This window comes from Cupressus sempervirens, chromosome 10 (assembly GCF_028749045.1).
Source record: "Cupressus sempervirens isolate cs-2001-9-10 chromosome 10, ASM2874904v1, whole genome shotgun sequence".
Taxonomy (NCBI): domain Eukaryota; kingdom Viridiplantae; phylum Streptophyta; class Pinopsida; order Cupressales; family Cupressaceae; genus Cupressus; species Cupressus sempervirens.
The window spans coordinates 949,120,317-949,126,508 of NC_143127.1; the positions used below are offsets into that span (position 1 = coordinate 949,120,317).

General features: G+C 32.4%; 1 long non-coding RNA gene across 1 annotated transcript; it reads right to left on the bottom strand.

Moving 5' to 3' along the window:
• Positions 1 to 5,188: 5,188 nt before the first annotated feature.
• Positions 5,189 to 5,719, bottom strand: LOC149537115 (uncharacterized). The gene is made up of 2 exons (XR_016358084.1): positions 5,644 to 5,719; positions 5,189 to 5,416 (listed from the first exon to the last, which is right to left on the bottom strand). It is a non-coding gene; the product is annotated as an uncharacterized LOC149537115 (long non-coding RNA).
• Positions 5,720 to 6,192: the final 473 nt, after the last annotated feature.

Sequence of the window (6,192 nt, forward strand, 5' to 3'; positions counted from 1 at the left end):
GTGTTGGTATTGGATTGAGTGTTCTTTCTTTTTAGATTATCTTATCTTCTTGAGTAGCATGTGTTACCTTTGAGGTAGTTTTGGCTATTAGGTATTCAATGCCTAGGAATGTTTTATGTTTGATTAGCCGTATGTGGATCATTCATTATCTTCCCTGCACAGTGGGAGTGGAAGCCTGACTAGGTAACCACGTGGGCGGGAGGTAGTGTCTTCTTACCATTTGGGTTCCCCCTTACATTGCTAACTGTTGGATGTCCATTGCAGGAGATGTACCTTTATCATTCTTATTTCTTATCTCAGAGACTTCTTTTCAGTTGATGTATCACTACTACATTTGATCTTATTTTTTGACCAAAAATTGCGACCATCAATTAAAAAGCTTTACATTGGTCGGATTGGAGAAGGGAAAAATCGCTTTTTAAAAATCTAAGCCTGTGTTGATCAAAATTTTGACCAACACGGGCTTAAGTTCAACATGGAAAAACATTTTTCATTTCATTGATGCAGTTTGAGAGCGTGCAAAGGAGCATTTCATTGTATGTTTTTGAGAGCGCGCAAAGGAGATGTAAGGGCTTTCTTCTACATTATGGCAAGAAAAGATGGAGCGTGCGAAGGACTTGGAAACCCTTACCTCTCATTCCTCCTTTCCTACTCGACAAATCATTTCAATCCTCGGCTGGTGCTCGTTGTTGATGAGAAGATCAATTAGGGAAGGAGGGAGACAATGATATGATTGGCAGGTAACGAGATTTCTTGTCCCTGGCTTGACGTTGAAGCTGATTGAAATTTTCTTTCCCTCCATTATAATACATTTTTCTACTTGAATTTTAGGATTGGGAATTCTAGATTCATTAACTAAAATCATCTTCTATTATTGTAAGTGGTTCTTATCTACACCATTGCTCACAAGTTTTGATAAGTGAGGAATTTGCACACCTCTGAACTATCTCTGAGGTCTTAGGATTCATAAATAGCCCATATGTGTAAGAATTTGACTATACCAAATCTACTTTACTATTTTGAGGCTGAGTATCATCTTTTGGCAATAACCTATCTCTACGTACAACAAAACTAGCTTTATAAGGATTCATATCAGGCCCACCTCTAATCCTTTTTCAAGGTTAAATTTTTACAACCCCTCACACCTTGTCCAAGAACTGGTTGCATTATCACTTGCAGATAGAAGCATTTGCAGTAAAGTAGAGGAGCCTTTGGACCCAACTCCTTCCTTTTTTCTTTTGTTGTTCCTAGGTGTTTAAACTAGAGAATGCCTAGACACTTCCAAGATACTTTAGGAACTCTAGAGAATTCTAAGAGATGTCAAGAATCCTTCTATTTTGGGGATGGTTGCACATTCCCAGCTCTGTTTACATATGGCTTGAATCACCCTAACAAAAACCAAGCCCTCTTTAAAAATGATTAGATGCCATAATTAATTCACCATCACTATTTGGGGATAGATAGAAGTTCCTAAAATATAATGAGGGATTCTATACCATGAGATATCTAAAGAAATATTTAATAAACTAGGTTCAACTCGGGTGCCTAAGAATCTTAGAATGGGAATGAAAAATGAGGGTGTGCCACAACAATACCAAGATGATATATAGCTTGGATTTTTTTCTTAGATTTCAGAGACAAAAGTGGAGCATTTTATACCCAATTCATTTGGAAAGTTAAATGATGCATGTACATCATAATATCTTGTGCTATCATTCATTTACTTCATAACACACAATGTCAATTGCCTCACCATTCATGAGGCTTGATATTATCTCGGTGCTCTCTATATGACCCTTTTATGATCTCCTTTATTACTTTCTTGGTTGTATTTACTAAAAGATGACTAATTGAAGAATTATGTCCTTCAAAATATTATCTCCACTTTTCGCTTTCAATATTCTCATTATATAATGAAATATATGTATACTTCTTCCAACCTTTCTTTTCACTAGCATGTTAACAATAAGTTATGCAATTATGTATATTTAACTATGCATATAAATTTTGGACATAGGTTTAGAAAACTTGGTTACCCTTTAAGATATATTATTTCCTATTGGTTCTTCTCTTGAACACACAATTTAAACTTCATAAATGCCTACACTAATACCATCAATGATATAGGAAAAGATCAAAGTACCCAGTTAAAGGTTTCTTAAACCAATTCACGTCACTACACCAACTAGCTCAATGCATAATGAAAATACAAACAAAGCATAGAAATTAATACATTATACCAAAACATAACTATGTTTGAGATGATATCCATTATTGCCTAAAAATAATTATAATAATTTGAGGCCTTGAGCCCTAAGATTCAATACACAATGAATCTTTGAAGATTTATAAAAACCATTGATTATATAAACCTAGTATTGACTCCATGATATGGTGTTCTTTGATATTATATCTCCTTGGCCCCTTATTGTTCAAATGAACATTTTAACTTATGATGGCATTGCATGAATTCAGAATATGCTTCAACTTATGTACTTTATGCGGCAACAAAAGTCCATCCTATGTATTCATGCTACCATAATATCATAATTATAAATTTAAAATGAAATATAATGCTATAGCAATATTAGTAAACTTGGAGAACATTAAATACTTACAAATTTCATAGAAATATAGAAAACTAGTCAAGTAATTAAATGAATTAAATTTTGTAATCAACTCCAAAAGTCAAGAAGGAATTATTATGATAGATAGATACTATTTTTTCATGGTATGAGAAAATGGTTCGTTTAGATGAGTGTGTCATGATCTTTGTGATTACAAAATAAAACCCATGTGAAAATTATACTTAGAGTTGAGATTTGAGCATCTATTGATGACTCCTACCTATTCACTAATGTGTTTGTGACTTATAACAACTACCTAACAATGTTTGAAGAGGTTCCTAGATAGGGGATATATTTTTGTTCAAAGTTTAAAGTGATTTAATTCAATGTTAGTGATCAAAAATCAAAACAACAGGCATCCATTTAGTGTTCCTATGATGATGTAATGCTAATGTTCTAGTTATGCTCTCTACATGCATGCATGACCAATACTAAAAACCTTTGTATGACTATCCAATTCTCCTCTATGCTCATGTTAAAATGATCTATGTTATTACAAAATAAAACCAATATGCAAAATTGCACATAGAGTTGAGGATGTGAACTTCTCTTCTTGATGCTTCTATGATCTATTCACCAATGTGTTTCTGGCATGTAACAATTGGCCAATAATGTTTAAAAATATTATTGAAGAGTTTTCTAGTTAGGGAGTATGTTTTTTGCCAAACCTTAAAGTGGGCTGATTCAATGGAAATGAAAAATATCAAATACTATCAAAATCCATGTAGTGTGCCTATGATGATGCAATGCTAAAACTCTAGCTATGCCCTCTATACCATATCAATATTACTATTGAATTTCTACTTAGCTAATAATAATGAATTTGGGCATATCATTTAAAGCATCATCTTAGGATACAGTTTAAAATAATTTGTATTTTAGCAACCCATAGTAGTTAGTAGGAAAGATGGAATATGGGTCAAACTTAAATTTGGAGATGTGAATGCAAGCAATTCAAATGAGTAATGAAAATAACATGGGTCAATTTTGCATCTATGAACCAAAACTTTGGTGATGTTTGATAGAGATTGCAAGATTAGAGCTATACCTTTTGGATGTATACATGTAAATCAAGTTGGGTTGATATTATTTACCAACTTCCATGCAAAAACCACCTACTTTAAATCTAATCAATTTACAAAACAAACTAATTAAAATGATGTCAAAACATGTTAAATTTTGGGACTCTAATTTGTGTATCAAAGTTGGATGAGTTACCTTTGCATCTATGAATCAAAACTAAGGTGATGAATAATAGAAATTCCAAAACTAGATCTAGACCTATAGGATTCACACATATAAATGAAACTAAAATAAGATTATTCACCAACTTTCCTAAAAAAATATATCAACATATATGGTCATATATATATGAAAACAACTTGATCAAAATGTCACCAAACCAAGAAATGAAAAAGACATGGGTATGCAATTAAGGGCAGTTTAGATTAGTGTATCATTTTTTCCCTTTTTGTTGATTAGAAAAAATCCATTGGAGAAGTAATTACATTGATAAGCAAAGCATGTAGGTATAGGTGTTTAAGTTGATCAACTCATTCACATGTGAAAGTTGAGATGTCAGCATCCCCACGAAAGAGAGATGGTCATCTTTAAGATAATAATGGAGGTGAATCCTCTAGGTGAATGATTGAATGGCTCTGAAACTTCTAGGGAATGAACTTCTATTGTTTTCATTGGGACACCTTGTCTCCATTCATGCATCCACACCCAAATGAATGAGAACTATTCCTCATTATTAGGACGACTTGTCTTAATACCTAAATCCAGACCCAAGTCGACCAAAATTGATTGCATTAATTATACTGTCTCCTCCATCATATATGATATAATTTGAAAATCACAAGGCATTTAGCCAGTCCCATATCATCTTCACATGCTTATCATATTTTCTTCCAAATAGACAGACCACTTCACAACACATGGAAGTGATGGAAGTCTCAAAAAAAACTCTTACAGACCTCTTTATTCAGTCTAGATTAAGCCCACATGCATTAAATGTAAAGGTATGGAAGCCCATCAGTATTGATGGAATAGAAAACAAAACTTGCGTATCATGTTTGAGAGACAAATGTTGTTAACTTATTATAGTGAGGAATAGAGAGACAAAGAATGTTCCATGCTTAAGGAAAAAAAGGTTATGTTTGGAAATCTCAACACATAGAAGATGAATAAATAAAACACACTGATTGTATTTCTTTTGAATAAAAGTATCACAAATTGACATTGAGACAATAGCTCACAATGGCATTGTAACTATGCTTGAAATCTGACCCTTGTTTGAAGTAACTTACAAGACCATAAAATATGGGTCCTTATCTATAGATAACCCATTTGACTCTCTTATATACATTGTCTCAATTTTTTTTACAGTAGGGCAATTCTATAAGGTGAAAAAATGGTGCAAGATGTGATTAAGAGTATTGTTATGTGCATTGATTTGATTACATTTAAGGTAATGCCTCATTGTGAATAGGGGGTTTTCTCTAAGTAGGAGTGTAGTCCATTCTTGTAATCTCTCCATTATCATCATAATCAGTTGATTTTGTTGAATGTGAGTTGAAGAATGTCTGAGACTTTTCTTGAGAAAGTGGACTTGCTGAGCTAAGTCTCTCACTATTTGAATCTGGAATGACATTTTTAGAAGCAAGAGTTCTACCAGACATCTTCTTGGAGGAGACCTTTAGCACTGCTGGCCTCTTGTGTAATGTTTTGAGAAGGCTGCTCATAAATGATTTCAAAGATGTTCTCATGTGTTGTTTTTCATTCGTCTGTTAAGATTAAATGAAATGACTATTATCAATAGGTGTGAAATTTCAACTCTAATCCTAACCCTAATCTTAATGAAATGAAACGACTATTATCAATAGGTGTGAAATTTCAACCCTAACCCTAACCCTAATCCTAATCTTAATGATTTAGTATGAAATGAAATAGAAGTTTGAAATAAGAATTAGAAAAGAAAAACTGATCTAAAGATAACATTTTTATATAATACCTCTAAGTTGGATTTGTCCTCTCCATTGACCACTTGTATTGCCCTAGTTGTCCAAATGGAAGAAGCCCGTTTATCTACAACAAGAAATAATAGTTGTCCATAAGATTTTGTTACCAACCAGCCTTAAAAACCCTACTTACCTAAAGAAGACATAAAACACCCATAAACAAATAAGAATATGTAGTATTGCAGTCAGATCAGAAGAAAAAGAACAAGCTTGAACTATGAAGTATAGTTTGGTGATCATAATTGAGAATCGGTAGACAAGCATAATTCAAGCTTAAATATTGAAGATCCAGACTATAGAGCTTTAAAACAAAGAGAATATAATACCAGTTCATTCAAGTTATTATAATGTTAATTATAGATTATTTTTAAATTAAATTGTGTTAGTTTCTTTATCAACTTTTTAGATAATATTCTATGATCTATCATCAAGATGAAGAAGAATTAATAGAATAAACAATGATGATAGATCATAGAATATAATTTGAAATATTAATACAGAAACAAATACACAATTGAATCTAAAAGAAATCTACAATTAAT